A 20,103-nucleotide genomic window follows, 5' to 3' on the forward strand; every position below is an offset into this window, starting at 1 on the left:
CTGGCGGCCCAGCTCACTCAGGGTCCTGTCCCCCCCACACCCAGGCCGGCGGTCCAGCTCGCTCAGGGTCCTGTCCCCCCCACCCAGGCCGGTGGCCTAGCTCAAGCCTGCTGGGCTACGGGAAGCGGTGAGAAAAGGGGGTCAGTGTGACAGGACAGGAAAAGGGTGGGTCAGACCAAAGCTCGGGCTCGGTTGTCACTGAACACAAGCCTCATGCAGCTCCTCGGAGCCTGAGGACAGCCCGCAGCCACAGCTGTCGACGATGAACAGAGCACGAAATGACGCAGGCAGCCATGCGGGAGTCCGGGGTCTTCTGCCCCGCTCTCGCTATGGGTCGGGGAGCCCGCACTCCTGAAGCCACGTGGATGGGGTAACGTGAGCGACAGCATCTCTGCTGGCTGAGCTCAGGAGAGCCTCACATGAGCTCGTTTTGTTTTTTTGCTCACGCACCACTGGTTTGCCCATCCCCACCTTCTTGGGGTAAGGAGCGTCCAGGTGTGCCCCCAGCACACGCATGCACATTCCCTCAGCCAACGCCGCCTCCGGGCCTCCTGTTAGGGCCTGGCTTTGCGAGACGGCCGTGCAGACTGAGGGCGGAGACCAACCTGGTCTCCTAACTCCACCCGTGTTTCCGGACACGCTCACCAGGGACTCGGGAAATGCAAGATCCCCGGGAGAGAACGGGCTGGCCCCTCACTGGCAGGAACTCGGGACATGGCCCTCCCAGGAGCCCGCGGCCCTACAGGAACCCGGCGCCACGAGGGCCAGGCCACACCCGAGCCGTGCGAGCCCTCCCCCACCGCCCCACGCCCCTTCCTGCTGGCCTTCCCATTTCGGGGGTGCTGACTAAACTGCCTCGTAAGAGCTTCATACGTCAATCTCTGGGTGCCCCTGATATCCCTTTATTTCTCCGTACACAGCCAGGGGGCTTCTCATGCCCGCAGATTTGCAAACTTACGTTGAAAAAGAATACATGATAAAGAAACCAGGAAAAGAAAGAAACATAAAAACATAACTTTTAATACAAAAATGAAAATCCTGAAAACCTTTCTCCAGCCACTGGCTTTCGGCCCCACTAGGCAGGCGGAGGCGCCTGCTGCCCCGGAGGGGGTCCCCCGTCCCTAGGGAGGCAGAGTCGGAATGAACGTTATCAAGGCCAACTCACACCCTCCACACTGTCTAGCGGACACGCGCGGTTTCCACGTGATCATGTAACACCTCAAATACGACCCCACGGGGCAGTGCCAATCTACGGCCCACGAGCGCTGCCTCTCAGAGTCGGCTCTTCCTCGTTTCCACCCGCCTAACTTGCAATGCGGTAAATCAGTTACATCTTCCCAAGAGACATGATTAACACTCCTTACAAATCACAGTATTTCAAGGGTATTTACGTCCTGCTGCCGAGCAAAACAGCAGGTCACATGTCCGAATTATAAATGCAGAGTTGTTTCAGCGATTAATTTTAAATCTACAAAGTGTCAAAATAAATATACCTACCCGCCTGTCTCTCTTCACCGCAGTGTCCCCACACCAGGAGAAACCTCACGGCCATTCCTGTCCCGCTGGACTGGACGGATGCAGAGGAAGGGATGGCAGGCTGGGCCCGGAGAGCGAGCGCCCTTCAGAGGGGAGGGCCACACTCCCTCGCCGCCAGGTGCTTCGCGGAAGGAGGGAAACGCTTCGCCACCAGCAGCGGAGGGAACGGGCTCTTTCCCTTTGCCCGGGCACCTCTCTTTGGGGATAGAGACGGAGGGGCTGACCTGGGAGGGGGTGGGGTGGCCCGCAGAGGCTGCACTGGGCTGCCACAGACTGGGGGGGATGAGCGGGCTGCAGACCCCTCACGCACGCACCAGCCACCCCAAGCCTCTGCTGACTTTGGAACACACACCGTGTGGCTGTGGTACCCGCCTCCCCTTGGGTCCCCGCTTCACCCAGAGCTGTGAAATCTCTCCCTCGCCCCCGGACAGCAGGGCAGAGCGTGGTGAAGGTGGTGGGGACTCTGGAACCTGCGTGTGCTCCTAACACAGGCCCTGGGTCACCCAGAGGGCTGTGCAGGTGTGGACGACAGACTTACGCACAGGGGCCAAATGTGATGAGCCCCCCCAGACCTTAGTGCATGGAAGGCCAAGCCCACCCCCCGTGCTGTCTTCCCAGGCTTGGCCTAGGACCTGCGGTGACCAGCAGGCCTGCACAGAGCTAACCCCACGAAGCCGCGAGGGCACCCGGCTTGTCTGCTCAGAAGGGAGGGGAAGCGCAGCCAGAACGTGCTGGGCTTGGAGCCAGGGGACCCCGCACGGCTCCGGAAACAAAGGCTCCGGTGGGAGTCTGAAGGCACCACAGAGCCCGCGCCGTGTGCGAAGTTCCAAGTGCAGAGCTCCGTCTATACACCCTCAGCCTGAGTAGCACGGAAATGACAGAGCCGTGGTCACAATGCCCTCGCGCCGAGGGCCTGTTCCAGAGCGCACGGAAGCGGGGAGCGAGCAGCCCGTGCCTCATCGCCTGGAGACCGTGAGAAACCGTCCGACACCCACTCGGGACACAGGGATCTGGTGGGCGATGACCCGGAGCGCCCCACAGATTTCCGTGTTCCTCGGGGACCACGAGCACAGGTGAATACAGGTCAACAAGCCTAAGGGTACCTGAAAGGTCCCCGTGGCTCCCCGACAAAAACGCTCACGAACCGTAGCTAATAGCAGATTTGCACCTGGGGCACACGAAAGACCAAACTCAGTCATAAAAAGACTAGTACAAGGATTTGAATAGACATTTCCCCAAAGATCTACAAATGGCCAGCAGCACAGGGGAAGATGCACAACAGTCATCAGAGAGATGAAACCATACCCTGGCCGCACGCGACAGACGCCACACCCGGACGCCGTGACTCCGTCTACACGGCAGGCCCGGAAGGCAAGTCCACAGACAGAGGGCAGATGCGAGGCGACCGGGGGCTGGCGGGGGAGTGGGTGCTAATGGGAACTGGATGATGAAAGTGTTGTCAAACTACACTGTGGTGGTGGTCCCGTAACTTGGTTAATGTACTAAAAACCACTTTAAAGAGCTGGATTTTGGGACATGTGAACTATATCCCAATAATGCTGCCGGTTAGCTCTCCCCCCAAATCCGCAGGGTCACGGGCGTGCTCACCCCTGCTGGGGTCGCCCCCACTTCCCTCTCACGGCAGACGTGGATTCTACCAGATTCACTCCAGTTTGGGGAAACCAGATAATGTTCTCAAGGTTTCATTTCTAATAAGATGCATTTTCTAACAGATAAACCCGAATTCAGGGTGTTTCCAAAAGAGCATGCCTGGCAGCTGAGGAACTTGGAACTTGCTGCCCAAGTGAAACGGGGCGGACTGCCGAGCACAGGCACCGTCCGCTCACACTCTGGGCACAGACCACGCGGGACCACTCAGCTCGGGGCAGGACTGTGGCTGCAGCGGCTGCCCCTCCCAGAAGGCAGACGACCCCCGCCCCGCCACCCCAGGGACGACAAGAGGCCTCCGAATTCAGAATTCCATCAGAACGTGGCCGAATGGCCGCTCACGGCAGCACTCGGGCCTTCGCCAGCGCGGCCGGAGCTCCGATAGGATGCGGGTGGGTCCCGATGCCACGGTCGGAGAGCGCACAGGACACAACAGACTGTCAAGCATCTGCCGGAAATCGATTTCAGCCTGTGTTGTCACCTAATGGGAGTTTCGAATGTCCGCTAAAACAAGCCAAACCGATTAGCCGAATTACACGGTGGGGCTGGAACAGAAGCGTGTAACCCGAGCGCAGTCTCTTCGGTGGTCCTCCCGACAACCACCGTTCGCGTTACCAGGATCCAATGACAAAGCAGTCATGGTTCTCGAGGCTGCTTATAGCTTTCAAACGCACCGTTTCCTGTTTGATGGGTAAGAAGCTAATACAGAGCTTAGGTGTTTCTAAAAATAGGCCCTCTCTGGCTCATTCTCCGCAAGGGTTCCAGCGCCCCGACGGAGACGGCGCACGCTTGGCGCCTGCCCCCCAGCCCCCAGCCCGCGCCCCCCGGTTTCCACCCCGCCTCTGCAGGCCTCGCCGGGGCACGGTAATCAAAATCAGCCTCCAGCTGCGTCAGCAACATCAACCTTCCCCGCCGCGAACCACCAGCCGCTCGGCAGCGGGGGCAGGGCCTGGGCCTCGTGGCTCGCGGCGCGTGGCTCCCTCTGCTCCTAGCAGACCCGGGCCCCAGAGTCTCTGTCAGCACCACCTCCTCCCATCGTCAGCCAGTTCTCCTTCCCAGGCAACTGTGGGGCATTTTCCCGCTAGGAACACATTTCTAAACACAAAACCACTTGGATCACAAAAGCACCAGGGATACTCCACACCCTCTGAAAACACTGACCATCTGGAAACTGTTAAACGTCAGCTGACCTAAGCTGAAATTTACTGAGTCCAGAATCGAAATAAAAATTCTAACCACAAATGACTTTCAGCCTGCCCTGGCCTCGCCTGACTCGGACGGTTCAGAGTGGTAGACACAGAGCTCCAGAGCACGTGCACCGGGACATGCCAAGGGCAGCAGAAGGGGACACCGCACCCAGCAGCTGAGGACACAGGCAGGGTGAGAGCAAAACCCCCACTGAGGACAGTGGGGAGCAGTCAAGTGCCAACCCCTGCTTCTTCACAGAGCGCTGTAAAAACCGCCCCCCGGGAGGCCGGCGTGAAAACCACACTATTTCTGTATTCACGTCCCACTATGGATTCTCTCCTTCTAGAGACGAATTAGCCAGAAAACGAAGCAAATGTACCGAATTCACAAACAAGAACATGTTGGGATACACGTGGGCTTTTAAAGCGGCTGAAATCCTATGCCTTCCGCTGCAGTGTAGACGGATTTTCTGAACACTGAGTGCACATGTGCTGAAGGCACGTGCAGGACTGGGTGTGGAAATACAGCACTGCCTGTGGGAATCCGGGCGCAGCAGCCCCCCCGCCCCCCGGCTGCACGCAGGCGGAGTCTGGTGGGAGTCTCTGGAGCCCCAAAGTATAGTTTTGGGGAAAATAACCGCAGTATAGCAATCCAAGCCCAGAGGTCAGGGGAAGTCAGGGAACCCACTTAGGTTCGTGGCGGGTGCGGCCAGGAGGGACGTGGCGGGTGCGGCCAGGAGGGACGTGGCGGGTGCGGCCAGGAGGGACGTGCCGGGGACCGGCACAGGGTCGCCTCTCACCGCACGAGGCTCCTGACCCCAAGCTGTGGCCACTCCAGGGAGAGGTGCCGAATCCGAGGCTCACACTGCATCTGAAGACTCAGCAGGAAACCAAGAACCTGCAAGATCCTAACAATCTTCATGTTGACTTCACGTTAATACCATTTTGGACGTATCGCGCGAAATAAACGTACTCTCGGAATTCACTTCGCGTGTGTCTTTGTGGTTTTCAGATGCGACACGTGGCACCTCCGTACCCCCCAGGAGACGCCGGGTGCCGCCCCGTCACCTGGAGGGAGGCTGCTGGGGGCGCACACAAGCCCCTCATTGGAAGGAAGGGGGCAGCTCGCCCGCCAGGGAGGGCGCCGTCCTCCACAAGCCCGGGGTGGGGGTGAGAGGTCAGGCCCTGGCTGGACTGAGGCGCGGGCCCCTGGGGTGACTGACCGTTGCCCAACACGTCCCCTCACTTCCCGACAGCGGCCCAACATCAGTGGTCCTTCATTTTAAGAGCTGGTGACTCATCGCGAGAGCTGCCCTGTTCTCCGCAGGGACACGTAACTGTTTCGTCTGACTCAGGTTCACTCAGGGAGTGTCGGTACTTTCTTCTTCCTTCTTTGGGCCGTTTCCCAATCCACCGTGTCACAGACACTCCAGAGGCGCAGTGGTTGGACGCAGGCCCGGGCCGGGGTTGGGCGAGCCGGACCAAGAGGAGAGGCCAGAGGGCAGCCCCCGGGCTCTGCAGCAGAGGCCAGAGGGTGAGAGAAGCTTCCAGAAGCCGACAGAAGGAGGGTGCGTCCATCGTGTCCGGGCCTCTGTGGGAGGTGAGCACTATCACGGACAGGCCCCGGGTACCAGGTGATGGCAGGGCCGGGAGCTCCTTCTCGCCGGTGGTACGCAGCGACAATCTGACCCGTATGGTGATCCTGGAGGGCAGCCGTCCAGGCCCCCCACCAGCCCCAGATGAGAAGCAGGCAGAGCACAATCAGGAGGAGGGCTCCTGGCGTCAAGCTCTGACAGACCCCAGGCTGGCCACGGGGCATCCCTGGAGACAGCTGGGGGGGGGGGGGGGGAACGTCTTCCTGAAAGGCCATGGGGCAGTGGGCTACCCTGCTCCCGGTCCGCAGCCCTGGTGGGGCCCCCAGCAGCAGAAGGGACGCAAGGGTTCCCGAGCATCCTCACAATAAGACTCTCAGCTGGGGAGGGAGGGGAAGGGGGGGCGAGCCTGCTTCAGACCAAGGAGGAGGCTGCTGGGTAAAACGAGGCCCTCCGTGGTCTATAGGGTTGTCAGAGATGGATGGAGACCACCACACAGCCAGGGCTGTTCTCGGAGTGCAGCCGTGGGGCTGGGGGCTCCCCAGGGGCCCGTGCATCTGCCCACCCACCCACAGCTCCAGCGTTCAGCGAGGCTGCATTTTCTGCAAGGCGAGGGGCTGCACGCTGCAGGGGCGGCGGGGGAGACAGGTAAGGGACCAGGGCGGGGTTGGCTGCGGAAGGCTGGGGAGGGGAGGGGGTGCACTGATCCGACCCCTCCCCCACCAGCCAGGCCGTCTGCAGCCCAGCTCTGCTCTCGGTGCACCAAGAGCCAGGTGGTGCGTGCTCATGGCCGTGCACCTTTTGTGGGTCTCCATGATGCCGTCCCTGCAGCCAGACTCCACTGCAGAGCCCACAGGCCCCTGCCCACACGCCCCGGCAGCCTCCCAACCACAGTCCTGGCTGTAAGAGGCCAGGTCCCGCGGATCCCACCGGGGACCCCATGCTCCCACGCCGCACCCACGTCGGATCCAAGATGGAACCACGCTCAGCCCAGAGGCCCTAACCCGCCGCGGCAGTGGCCACAAACCATCACGAATGGTGTCGTTGACCCTGATGATGCAGGTTGGCCTAAGGAAGGTGGGACCGAATTACTGCTCTTCCAGGACCAACAGCAGGTGGTAAAGACACCGAATGAAAAATGCTCCTGGGAAGCAAAGCATCGGTCACACCAGCCGGCCTTCTGATGCGAACATACACTTTTCATATTCCGTCCTGTGTCTGCCCCCACCACCAAACAGATGGACACGGATGTCAAGGAGAACACGGAGCTCGCCCCAGTTAAAGACACTGAAGTCACACGGCCTGGGGGGGCCAAGGTGTCACACGGCTTCCAGGGGCATCTTCAGGGGGCGCAGTCCATGCCTGTCCCTGTGGTGGGTTATCAGCCAACAGCCAAGTCAATGAGCTGCTCCAGGCGACCCGTCTGGGGTCTGCTGGTGGCGGGAGAGTCAGACCCTGGCTCCCTTCTGCTGACAAACACATCCTAATGTCCCCCTCGCTACGCAGTCCACGAGGAACACGCCGCCACGAAGCTGTTCCTAAAGGAAGATGGGAGGACCCACACTGCACGTCAGCCGGCACGGAAGCCCGTGGTGGGGCTTCCCAGGAATGCACGGATACCCCCGGACTCCGGCACAACCACGCATGGACACACCTGCCTTCCGTACGTTACTACCGTCGGTGTGACTGTCCAAAGTGGTAACAGGTGCTGGTGAAGTTCCCAAGAACATAAAGTAAAATCTCCCTACGATTTATGGAACAGCTGATGCTTTTAAATATACCTGGGGTTTGTTGTAACAGACGTGGTAAGTCACGAAAAATCAGAAATGGCCGTCACGAAGAACGGGTTTTACATCCCAGTTCTCTAGAAACAGGAGGCAACAGGGAGCGGTCTGTGCCCACACCCCGCGCAGCCCAGAGGTGGGCCGTGATCTAGGAAGACGGCAGGAGTCAATGGTGAAGACGGGCTCACACCCAGGTCTGGGGACGCTGCTCCCGCATCTGAAGAGACTTTCAAGGCGGGTTTCTCCGTCTGTACACACACGGCTCCCGCCAGTGAGGAGGGCCCTGCGCCCCTGGCCACTCTCCCGCTAGGACCCCGCCCCTCCGCTCCGAGCCTGGCAGATTGGCTGCAAGGGGAGCCGAGTCGGGTGCAGCGGGAACCCTCACGTGGACGAACACCGTGACATCCCAAGAGCTCAGCCTCCGGGGACGGGGCTCTGGGCAAGAAGTCACGTTCCGTCCTGGATGAACACACCCATCAGCTTCCTCCCAGCGTGCAAATCCGGTGACACCGGGAGCATTCGTAAATACTTTTTGTTTCTGATGTTTTGAACTTTATGATCCTGGATCAAATCATTCCATAGACTCTGCCATCTGAGCATAAGTGGGTGTGAGGGTCGCTGTCGAGTGACAACAGCTGGTGGGCGGGGAGTGAGATGGGACTAGCCGCTCGGGGACGCCCCGGGACACTCTGCGGCCGTCACACCCCCGGACCCCATCGGGGGCTTTCCCTTCCCCTCACCTAACAACATCAGGGAGTTTTTTTTTTTTTTTTAAAGATTTTATTTATTTATTTGAGGGAGAGAGAGTGAGAGCGAGCGAGCACAAGAGGGGGGAGTGGGAGAGGGAGAAGCAGACTCCCTGCTGAGCAGGGAGCCCGATGCGGGACTTGATCCCGGGACTCCAGGATCATGACCTGAGCCGAAGGCAGTCGCTCAACCAACTGAGCCACCCAGGCACCCAACATCAGGGAGTTTTTATTGCACGCGCTCTGAACCCCCGCTGGAGACTCGAGCCCTGGCCTCTTGGGCAGTTTTGCTGACTCGAGGGCAGAGCAGTTTGTGACGGATGGAGCAGCGCGCTCCCGCGAAGACCATGCCAAGCCCTCACGGCCGTCGGGTCACAGCCCCTGACCTCGGGCCTGGCCTCCAGCTTGACAGCAGCGAGAGAAAAACCCCACCGCTTCTGCCGGGATTTACGAAGCCAGAAACAGTCACGGGAAAGACAACACGTTTTCCGCACACTTAATGTCTATGCTTATCTTTTTTTTTGGTTTTATTTATGTATTAGAGAGAGAGAGCACACAAGTGCATGAACGGGGGAGGGGAGAAGCAGAGGGAGAAGCAGGCTCCCCGCTGAGCAGGGACCCCCCCCCAACATGGGGCTCGATCCCAGGACCCCGGGGTCACAACCTGAGCTGAAGGCAGACGCTTCACCGACTGAGCCCCCCAGGAGCCCCAGGGTAGCAGTTTAATAGGAAACGGAGCAATTTACCAATCGTCCTGAAAACATTTCTTATACCTCGATATTTTTAAAGGATATGTTCAGCGCCTACGTGGAGCCATGGAATTTGATGGCTGATTAATCCAAGGAGGTGGCAACCCCGTTACCCAATCAGACAGATGAAGGAATAGAAAGCCCCAGCAAGACAAAGTAGCTTTGCCAGACAGGGCAGGTCCAGGGTAAAACCCGGGGGTCTGGCTCCCTGTGCACGACCCCCCACCCCAGCTGAACCAAGGCGAAGGGCCCGGTGTGCTGTTCCAGCTGGTCAGGACCAGGAGCGCGGAGGTAAGATTCCAGGGACTCATGCTGTGGACGCATGAATAATTAGAGGAGGATAAAAAACCCTCAGAGGTGTTAGTTTTCAGGATCTTGATAAGATCCAAACTCCACAGTAACAGGGATCATATTGAATGTTGGTTCTATCTTCTATCAGGGTCAGAAACTCAGGGAGGGCCAGGCAGGCAAGCGAGGGAAGTGGCAGGTGTGTCGCTCGGCGGGGCTGCTGTCCCAGGGCAGCCACGGGGATGCAGGAAAACAGGCTCCCACCCTGCTGCTCGGAGCCTGGCTGAGCGCAGGAGCTTCGAGGCCTTTTGAAAACCACCACCAGCACAAGCCAGGACATCTGATGTGAAGGTGTGACCACCACAGCACCGTAACTACGAAAAACACCCGTGCAATGAACACACGAAACATTTACTACGTAAAAAAGTAACTCTCATCCCTCCCAGGCCACTGCATTTTCCATCCCAGCTTGATTCTGTCAAATTCATATCAGACCAATAAATATCAGCTGCTGTGAACGCTGCCATCCTAACCGTCCTAACCAGCCGGGGACCTCACGTCTCTGGACGGGGAGGAACCACGCCGGCTTTGAACGTGGACTTAATGTCGGCCTGGACCGGCCAGGAAAAAACTAGGCAGGTATGTTGAAGTTAGGACAGAATCCTCGTAAAAAGCAACACTGAAATGAGAACTTGGTCACCAGCAGTAAAGGTTTCTACCTGAAGGAGCTTTTCCCCTTAAGTCACCAAAAGCTGCAGCAGCACCAGGTGGTCCCGCGGGTGCGCGGGGGCCTCCATCCTGCCTGAGGAGGGACGGGAGCATGGAACCTCGGACCGAGCGGCCCTCCTGTGACACGACTCCCGTGAGTTCTAGGTCCTGACAGCAAATACGTGACTTGTGTTCCCCACGTGCTACACGCCCGGGGACGTGGCTGAGAAACACGGCGGCTCCTGCTCTGGTCACAGACATTCCTGCGAATCCGGCCTGGGCAGCACGCTGTCGTCGACAGAGCTTCCGACCAGTCGTCCCCGAAGGCTGCCAAGCTGCAGCCGCCACGGGGGCACGTGGACGCGGGGCAGACACGACAGGATGGTCCGCTCGCTCTCTCTCTAATACAGAAACAAACACACCGCTACTCGAGTAAGAATTTGCCATTTCAGACTTGACGTCACTCTGGCAAAACAGCAGTAAAAGGAACTGTCTTTATAAAAAAATGAAATAAAACAAAATAAAACAAAAGCTTCCAAGACAGGCTCCAAGGCCCTTCCAGACGCTCTCGGAGCATCTGTAACACAGCAGACGAAGGAGAGAGAAGTCGGGCTCCAACTCTGACGTCAGGGTGAACGTCAGTTGGCTGAGCCGCCCGTGGGGACAGGGAAGTTTTACGGGTTTTAAGTGCAGTGACCTGCTAACGTAAACGGGGTCACGTCTGTGCTCCTGAACCGGGGGGACGGCGTCCGCACACCCGCGGGGGAGGAGCACCCAGAGCAGGAGCGCCTGCAGAGCAGGTCCGCCCGCCTGGGCCCTGCTGATATGTGGGCAGCTGGCCCTGTGCGCCCCACCCTCTGCCCACACGATGCCAACAGCACCCCCTCCTCATGGTGACGACTGAAAAGGTCTCCAGATGTTCCGAGGTTCCTGGGGGCGGGGGAGGTCGAGACAAAATCACTCCCAGTTGAGAAACTCTGCTGGAGCGAGACAGACCCGACTTTCGATCCCAGCACCAACGCGGAGAGGACTCAGCGGGGTCAGGTAGCTGGGGGGGTGGGGCGGGGACAGGGCGGCTGCCCCCGGGGGCTGGGTGAGGGGCTCCCTTCCCTGGCAGGGTCATAGCCAAGTGCTGCCCACCGGGACGAGAAGTGGATGCACCCCACTACCCACCTGGGGTTGCGCCTTCTGGAGAAACCTCTCCACCTTCTCCACCCTCGCGTCCTGGGCTGTGTCCCAGAGACCACAGTGTAATCCCACGTCTTGTATAAAACTCCGTGCTTTCCGGGTGATTATACCCACTAACGATGATGTTTCTCAAAGCAGTTATAATTCACACACATTAAAATTCTAATTCCAGCAGTTTTAATACCTTTCTGTTATCAGTTTACCGCAGGTCGTGGCTCGGTCATCAGGAGTGGCTGACCCTGGGTGAGGTGCCCACCCCCCAGGACGGCTACCCCCAGATCGGCGAGGATGTGGGAGAGTTAACATTGCCTTACTCTGGGAGTGTGAAACGGTGCAGCCGCTTTGGACAACAGTTTGGTAGTTGCTTAAAAAGTTAAACACAAAACAAAACCCATAAAAGTTACCACATGACCCAGCGGTTCCACAGCCAGGAACACGCCCAAAAGAAGAGAAACACGCAGACACAAAACCTGTGAGTTCTGAGACTCAGTGACACGGCAACGGAAGCTCTGCCTGGGGTGCCCGGTCTCCTCTGTGTCCCTCTTCGCTCCGCAGGGGCTGCTGCCTGGGGGGAGGCCCACGTGGCCCGAGCCACGGCCGTGACAGGGAGCGGGGAGGGGCTCTGCCCGTTGGGCCCAGGAGGCGCCACCGGCACTTGGACTGCTGACCCAGACACTGAGAATCGCCAGAGGTTTTGCGGTTGGGGTGACTGTGACTCAGCCAAGATAACAGACAGCGGGTAACAGCTCACTGATGAAAGGTCACTGACGGGTACGCAGTTAGGGCGTCAGCTCCGTCATGGATCCTCAGAGGAAGGAACAGGGTGTTGGCACGATCAGTGCAGCGCGCCCTCTGAGCCGTCCTGCACACGAGGCCACGTCCGCAGGGCCGGCTGCTGAGGGCCACACGCTAAGGGCCACAGGGCTCAGCAGGATCTGACAGAGTGGCCCCAAAACACCACGTGGGGCACTAGGGACTCCGGGGAAGACTGGTCAGAGCCGCCTGGCCAGTGTGGGGAGACCCGTTTCCTGACCCTTCCAACGGGAGAGTGTGACCGGCCACATCCCCTGCCTGCCGCCATAGCCCCCACGTGAGCACTGTCATGATGGAGCGTGGGCCACCGCATGGGACTTGCCGGAAGCCCCGGCCGCCACGCTCGTGCCGGAGCCGGAGTGCTGCCCTGGGGCCCGTGCGGGGCCGTGGCCGCGTCTGAAGGATCCACTTCACAATCTTCATTGTGCTTTGGTCAGACGCCCGTTTGTACGGAAAAGCGAAATCTGAGGTCCTGCCTACAATTCAATGTTTTACAGGTTAACAGTTGTACTTAACTTGTGTTTTGGGTCTGGTTTTCTGGTGAGCATGAGCGAACGTCGTCAGGATGTGAGTATTGTTTTGATTACAAGCGAAGACGGGTCTCCAAGAAGTTTGCGCTGCTCGGCGGCGGGAAGCCGTCCGGGGACGCGGTGAATGACCAAGGCAGCCTCTGGGACGACACACAGGCAGGAGGTGCGGCCTGTACTTTAATCCCTGAAAGAAGCCACACAGCACAGGTACGCCGATTCGGCAAGACGCCAGGCGAGCTGGTGGCACGTGGTGGACGCCTGGTGCCACCTGCCGCCTCCGGGCCACGGTGGGGACGGGCCGTCTGAGACCATGGGGGTCTGACGCGGTGTGAACTCTAGACCTGCACGAGGGGTACCGCCGCAGCGTCGATAACGAGCGAGCCACGCCTTCACAAAGTGCTTCCGGCCTGTTTGACAGGCATTACCCGTGTTCACGTGCGGGTCTGAACCTCACGACAGCCCCGGGAGACACCGTCTCACCCGCCGACCAGGGAGCTGAGAAACAGGCCAGGAGACAGCCAGCGACCTTTGTCCCCATCAAGTCGCCCCACGAACGACGGGAGGGCGGGGCGCTGCCCTGGCGCCCACGGCAACCCCGCATGTGGACAATACGCCCTTCTCGGCAGAGCTCTAAGAACACGGCCCAAAATCTAGCACAGTAACAGCTGCCCTGTTGAGCACCTGGTCGCGGGAACTTCAAATTCCAGTCTCTGCCACAATCCTGAAGGTCAGGGACGTCTTGTTCCTCCCGCAGACAAGAGCCCGCATGGGCCATGCCGGGAGCTGCAACGTGCACGGCGTCCACCAGGACGTGGATGAAAGGAGAAACCCGTCCCCTGTGCGTTGAGAGGAAACCACTCAAAACCAGGGTGGAGTCTGTAGGGTCCACAGCGGCCCCACCAGGAAGCGGGGGCTGGAGAGCCGGGCCTGCCGTTTTCTGTGCTGCCCATGGACAAAGAATGATTTTCACATTTTTTGTTTAAAGATTTTATTTATTTATTTGACAGAGAGAGACACAGAGAGAGAGGAAACACGTTAAGCAGGGGTGCAGAGGGAGAGGGAGAAGCAGGCCTCCCGCCAAGCAGGGAGCCCGATGCAGGGCTCAATCCCAGGGCCCTGGGATCATGACCTGAGCCGAAGGCAGATGCTTAACCGACTGAGCCACCCGGGCGCCCCTGATTTTCACATTTTTAAATGGTTGGAAAAACTTAAAAAAAACTTTATTATGGGCAGTGAGGTTTTACTTTCCTAGGATTGTCACAGGTCATGAATAATTATTAGTTCAGAGCGGGTCACGCTGGCGTGGGGTGGGCCCTACACGCGATGGCTCAGGACCCCCACGCTGCTGCCGCCCCCGCACGCCCAGCTCAGAGGGCCCTGCCCACCCTGTGGTTTCGGACACCTGGCCTCCAGACTCAGAAAGGGCAGATTTCTGTCCTCTTGAGCTCCCATGTGGGGCAGTTTGTATGGCCGCCTGTCTGGGGTCCTCACTCTTATCAAAAACGACTTCAAAATCTAAGCTGTTTTCCTACTGAGACCATCATGTTCGAGCAGACGCTGTGGCCTCAGCACGAGAGACACTTTGGCTGGGAAGGCTCTGCCGGGGGTCGTCCTGGGCACAGCGGGACGTTAGTGGGGCCTGGCCTCCACCCACCGGACGCCAGGAGATCCCCCGACTCTGACAACCTGAAGGCCACATGTCCCCTGGGGGGCAAACTATGCAAGTTTATGAAACCTGTCTGATGACAGACCCTGGATCTACCTGTTCATCTGGTAAAATAATCCTACTCCCACTTGTGTTTCAGAATGTGGTTCACATTTCAGCACAGGAACGAGTGAGTCCTTCACTCTAAAGCATCCTTCCTCCAGATCCACGCGTGATCCGTGGCAGTTCCGTTTGCTGATTATGGTCCCCGGTGCCTCTGCTCATCATCCAGTCTCCAGGTTGTCACTCAGAGAGTAAGGGCTTGCCCACTGCCATCCACACCGCCCACCACTCCCCACTGCACAAAGCTGGTCGGGCTGTAGGCGCCGTCCGCGCTCCTGCCGCGGGCTCACCGCGGTGCTCACCGCCTTCCTCTGAACACGCGCCTGCAAAGAGTGTTAGCTGTGAGGATAAAGTGCTGATGGTGTTAAATCACCAGTTCTGACCAGGCTGTCCTCCTCCGACGGTCCGGGCCCCGAAGACCCTTCCCACTCCTACCACGTGGGTCCCGCGTCCTGATGCCACCTGGAGGGGAACCCAGCCCGTCGCTGGTGGCTCATCCACCCAAATGCAGATGCACCAGTGTGTGGGGGGCACACACGCTTGCTCAGGCCTCCTGGTCAGCTCCCGAGGAAGCGGCGGACCCCGGCCGGTCCCGGGCATTCCTGATGTCACCCTGGCGAGCACGACACCTCCTCCTCTGCAAGGTCAGCACAGCAAGGACGCGCTGCGGTCCATGGGGTGGACGGTCAGTGGTTGGCACTCTGTTCTTCCGGGCTATTAAGTACACTCAGCAATTCTGTTTGGTAGAAACGCGTGTTTTTTCCACTTAGAAGGCAATTAAGTTTGTATGGTAGGAACATCTCTGCCTACATTTCCTCATTAATCTCCTCACATAGACCCAGGACCCGTGACGCAGAGGTGTTCACGGCTGCAGAGGCCGCTGCGGGGAGGGAGGGGCGTGGGGGGAGGCCGCCTCCCACACGCAGGCTCCGCGGCGGGGCCCGTCTTCCCCCGCTTCCTGCTTCCAGCTCCCGCTTCCTGCTTGCAGCTTCCGCTTCCTGCTTCCCACTTCCGCTCCCCGCTTCCTGCTTCCCCGAACTCGCAGACCCTTCAGCAGCAGCGCGGTGCCGCCACGCGGGGCCTTGCCATAGCGGGTGCCCGGCCCGCAAGCTGCAGGCCGGCGCCTCCTCACTGCTCGGCTCTGAGCGCCCACTTCCTCCTCCTTCCGCCTGCGCTGTGTGCACGGGCTGCCCGCCCAGCGCTCAGCCCGTGGACGTGGCCGCCGTGGTCCCTGGCTTGCTCCCTGCCCGCCTGACCGCCGAGCAGGGAGGACGCGCCGGCCACACGGGGCAGACCCAGCGGGCGCTCCGGAGTGCCTGTCGAGTGAACAGAACCATGAGCGCAGAACAGCCTTGGCGTGATGCGTCCTCTCCACGTGCAGACTTCCCCAGACTTTTTCTCGATGGTGCCCTGTTCGGGGAAAGACCAGCACACGGGGCACCGGCTCTTACACAAACACAGAAAACCAACAGCGTCTACGCCGCCCCCGCACATCAATCCAGAACCTAACGAATGGCCTTCCACCACACCGGCTGTGGGGAGCGCTGGATGGACAGCCAGCCAAAGCCCCCTTCCCGGAGCCGCGCACCTGACGCCTTGGTGGGTGTGCAGCCTTGCTACCCCCCACCTGTCACCCATACCGTGAACATGAACCCTCGAAAGGAGGCTGACCTTTGGGGACAGGATTAGACACAAGGTTCAGAGGAAAATGCCGTCGAGAAGCAACACGGCCCAGATTTCCCAGGACGTGAGCAGGTGCAGAACTCGGAAAGGGAAGGGGCCCTTAAAGACATGGGCACCCTGGGGCCACGGGCACGTACAGTGTGGCCTCATATTTAGGGATGTGTGTGCGCGCAGATGTAAATACACAGGAAACCACCCATCCCAGCAGGAGGGGAGGACCCTGCAGCCCCTCCTCCCTGAACCGCCAGTGGCCTCCCCTCGGTGCTGCCCGCTCACGGAGCCGTCAGGGACACGGGCACAGAGGAATCGCTCTCTACGTGCTCACTGGACAGGATGGAAAGTAGTAATGATCACTCCGTCGGCTGAGGCAAAGGGAGTAGAGCTGCACAAATGTGCTAGCAGAGGTTGGCCTCGGCTCCCCAGTGGCGGCGTCCACCCCTCCCTGCCCCATGCTGAAAGCAGGCCTCGGCCTTCTCCCCTCAGGAAACCCAGTCCACGAAACAATCAGCAAAGCAGACTGCGGTGCCGAGAAGCTCACAGGCCGGCCGCTGGCCCTGCTTCCTCGTCCCCGCACAGGGAGGGGATGGAGGGTCCTCTTCTCCTGGGTCCCACCTCACTAAATGTCCACCCTTCCAGGGGCCTGTTTCCCAGCTCTTTTTTTTTTTTTAAGACTTTATTTATTTGACAGAGGGAGACACAGTGAGAGAGGGAACACAAGCAGGGGGAGAGGGAGGGGGAGAAGCAGGCTTCCCGCCGAGCAGGGAGCCCGATGCGGGACTCGATCCCAGGACCCTAGTCTCATGACGTGAGCTGAAGGCAGACACTTAACGACTAAGCCACCCAGGTGCCTCAATAAAATTTTCTTTTCTTTTCTTTTATTATTATTTTTTAAATATTTTATTTATTTGACAGAGAGAGACACAGTGAGAGAGGGAACACAAGCAGGGAGAGAGGGAGAGGGAGAAGCAGGCTTCCCGCCGAGCAGGGAGCCCGATGCGGGGCTCGATTCCAGGACCCTGGGAGCATGACCTGAGCCGAAGGCAGAAGTTTAACGACTGAGCCACCCGGGGGGCCCCTCCCAGCTTCCTTTGATTAGAATCCAGGTTCAGTGTACATCCTCTTCTCATTTTGGTTCTGTGTCTCTCTCCCGCCCACGTTTATCTATAGAACTCATACTTTCTCAACAAACTGTGACTCTTGTCATGAAAAATTTATTAACCCTTTAACCAACGCTGAGTATACCTGATGTGAACACTGTGAACTCAGAAACAGTTATTCTGTGGTGAAGATCGCATGAAAAACTGGTATTAAGAATGCTACAGGGATGCCTGGGTGGCTCAGTCAGTTGCGCATCTGCCTTGGGCTCAGGTCATGAACCCAGGGTGCTGGGATCGAGTCCCGCATCGGGCTCCTTACTCGGCAGGGAGCCTGCTTCTCCCTCTGCCCGCAGCTCCCCCTGCTTGTGTTCTCTCTCTCTCTGACAAATAAATAAATAAAATCTTAAAAAAAAAAAAAAAAAGAATGCTACAGTAGGAGAAGGGCAGGAACGTGGTTCCAAAGGCCCCCCCCACCCCACCCCCACCAGGGGAGCAGGAAGGTATTGGTGATTAATGAGCCGGGTTATTTGAGCTGTTCCTGACCTTTAACCCCGCATGCACATTACATACCCTCTTTCAGATGCTGACATACCTCATAATAAATGGTTTACAACCCCTCCCCCCAAAATCAAACAAAATTAGAAGTTTTAATTAATTAATTTTAAATTAATTTTAAAAAATTAGAAGTTTTAATTTTTTAAAGAAATGCATGGCACTGGAAACAGAGCTGGGGCCGGGCGGGGGTGGCGCACTGCACCCCTGCTCTCCACGCGGATACGGCCGGCCTGAGGACACGGACAGGAGCTGGAGGAGGTCCGGCGAGAGCTTCCCACGGGGCACGCCACAGAAGCTTCCAGGGGCTGGGGACGCGGCATCGCCGGGGGGACGCAGCCCCGGGGCCCTGTGCAAATGCGCATTGTTGGGGGGGGGAGAATGACGCTGCGTTCAACAAATGTAAGGTGTTAAAAAGACAGCAGTGTGATCTTGAAGCTCTCCTGGCAATCAGAGCTGACACGCAGCAAGTTTTAATGATGCAAACACACCGGACGATAACGGAGAGCCATCTTCTGCCTGGTCACATGGCTTTGGGACCTTCTTTACGCTGCGTGTGTAGCTGGCTGGCTGATCACCCTCAAAAGCAGCATAAACTCCTGTAATTTAGAAATTGCATTCACGCTTACGATAACTTCTCAGAACAAATACATCCGCTATGTGATGATCAAGTTACACGGTGATAAAGACCCACCTCGGTTTGGGATTTCGTGATGCGGTTTACAAATTCACCCCAACCTTCCATGCGGCTTATCCTTTCTTTTTGCAGACAATCCTACATTCTTTTTTTTTGTTTAAAGCTACCAAAGAAGCTGTAAAATGTTCTCATGGTGCACGCTCTAAGAAAAGCACTGTTTCTCTGAAACGCCACCAGAAAAACTGTTCGCCTTTGCAGTGTCTTGGTATCACCAGCGCACATGCTGACTGGAGTGAATCCTTGCCAGTCGGGGTGCGGAGCCCCCGGGGGGCGGCACTGGCGTCTCCTGGTGTCTGCAGCTGCATACGGCCTACACGATGGTGTCTCTGTCACCATCACCCTCCACGTCCACCGTCTTGCCCGGCCCCTCATCAGGGACCCAGGTCCAGAGTCACCTCCTTTGCTCCCTCAGGGATCCAATTATCGCCAAGTCCACACGGGGCCCTGACTCCGAGCTGAGCACTGGTTTCCTAGACATCTCGCGGTCGCCACACACAGCGGTGACCCTGCTTCCCGCCGTCTCCCACCCGCTCCTCAACGTTCTGGGCACCTGGCGTCTCACAGTACGTAACCATGACCTGACCCTGCAGCTCGTAGTCCTACTCAGGATGCATGACGCGGCAACAGAATAAAGAACCCAACTGAACTCTGGCCAAGGACTTGACATTTCGACGAAGACAACGCACAGATGATGGACAAGCCCACGAAGAGATGCCCAATGTCACTAATCACTCGGGAAACGCAAGTCAAAACTATAGCGACACAGCAGCTCGCTAGCGGAAATCAGAAACTAGCACGGGTCGGTGAGGGCACGCAGAAGCCACGTGCAGCGGGCGGGGCGTACGATGGGGCCGCCACCACGGAAACGGAATGGAGGCCCCCCAAAACCTAAACACAGCATCACCATACGATCCGGTGGTCCCATTCTGGGTACACATCAGACAGAACCGAAAGCAGGGTCTCAAAGACAGGTTTGTACCCGTGTTCTCAGCGGCATTCTCAACAAGAGACAAGATCTGGAAGCCCAAACGTGCGTCGGTAGATGCCTGGATAAGGAAGACGGGGTCTAGCAGAGGGGAGCTCGTCTGCAGGGGCAGGGCCCTTACACTTTCACCCGGGTCCTGGGACCGTCTCAGGAAACGGTGCGGCGTGGCAGAAGCTAGCCACGGCCAGCGCCACGGAGAAGCTCGCTTTAGTCTTGGCTCAGGAGGAAGAAATGAACCTACAGAGCACAACACATCTGCTCCGTGACCACCAGCGTGTCCACGCGAGGCAGCTGCAGTCCCGAAGGACCAGCAGGTGCGGCCACAGCTGTGGACTGCGTGGTCAGGGGAGACAGTGACACGCCGCCCCACAGACGGCTGACGCGTCCCAGGACCTCATTCCGGGCCCCACGGTTGTGCGACAGCCCCCCTGCAACTCCATGACACAGAACCCCTGGGCTTCCGACGAGCCCGTCTGCTCGCCCTCCCTCTGCCCCGAGCGCTACCTCCCCAGCTGAGCCAACCAACGCCCGC

At 58.5% G+C, this 20,103-nt stretch overlaps 1 protein-coding gene across 7 annotated transcripts in view; it reads right to left on the minus strand.

The window, feature by feature from the left end:
* ATP11A (ATPase phospholipid transporting 11A) overlaps window positions 1-20,103 on the minus strand; it is a 121,257-nt gene that overhangs the window by 69,417 nt on the left and 31,737 nt on the right. The gene's annotated exons all lie outside the window — the stretch shown is intronic.

The sequence above is a fragment of the Phoca vitulina genome, unplaced genomic scaffold (assembly GCF_004348235.1).
Source record: "Phoca vitulina isolate PV1807 unplaced genomic scaffold, GSC_HSeal_1.0 scaffold5, whole genome shotgun sequence".
Taxonomy (NCBI): Eukaryota; Metazoa; Chordata; class Mammalia; order Carnivora; family Phocidae; genus Phoca; species Phoca vitulina.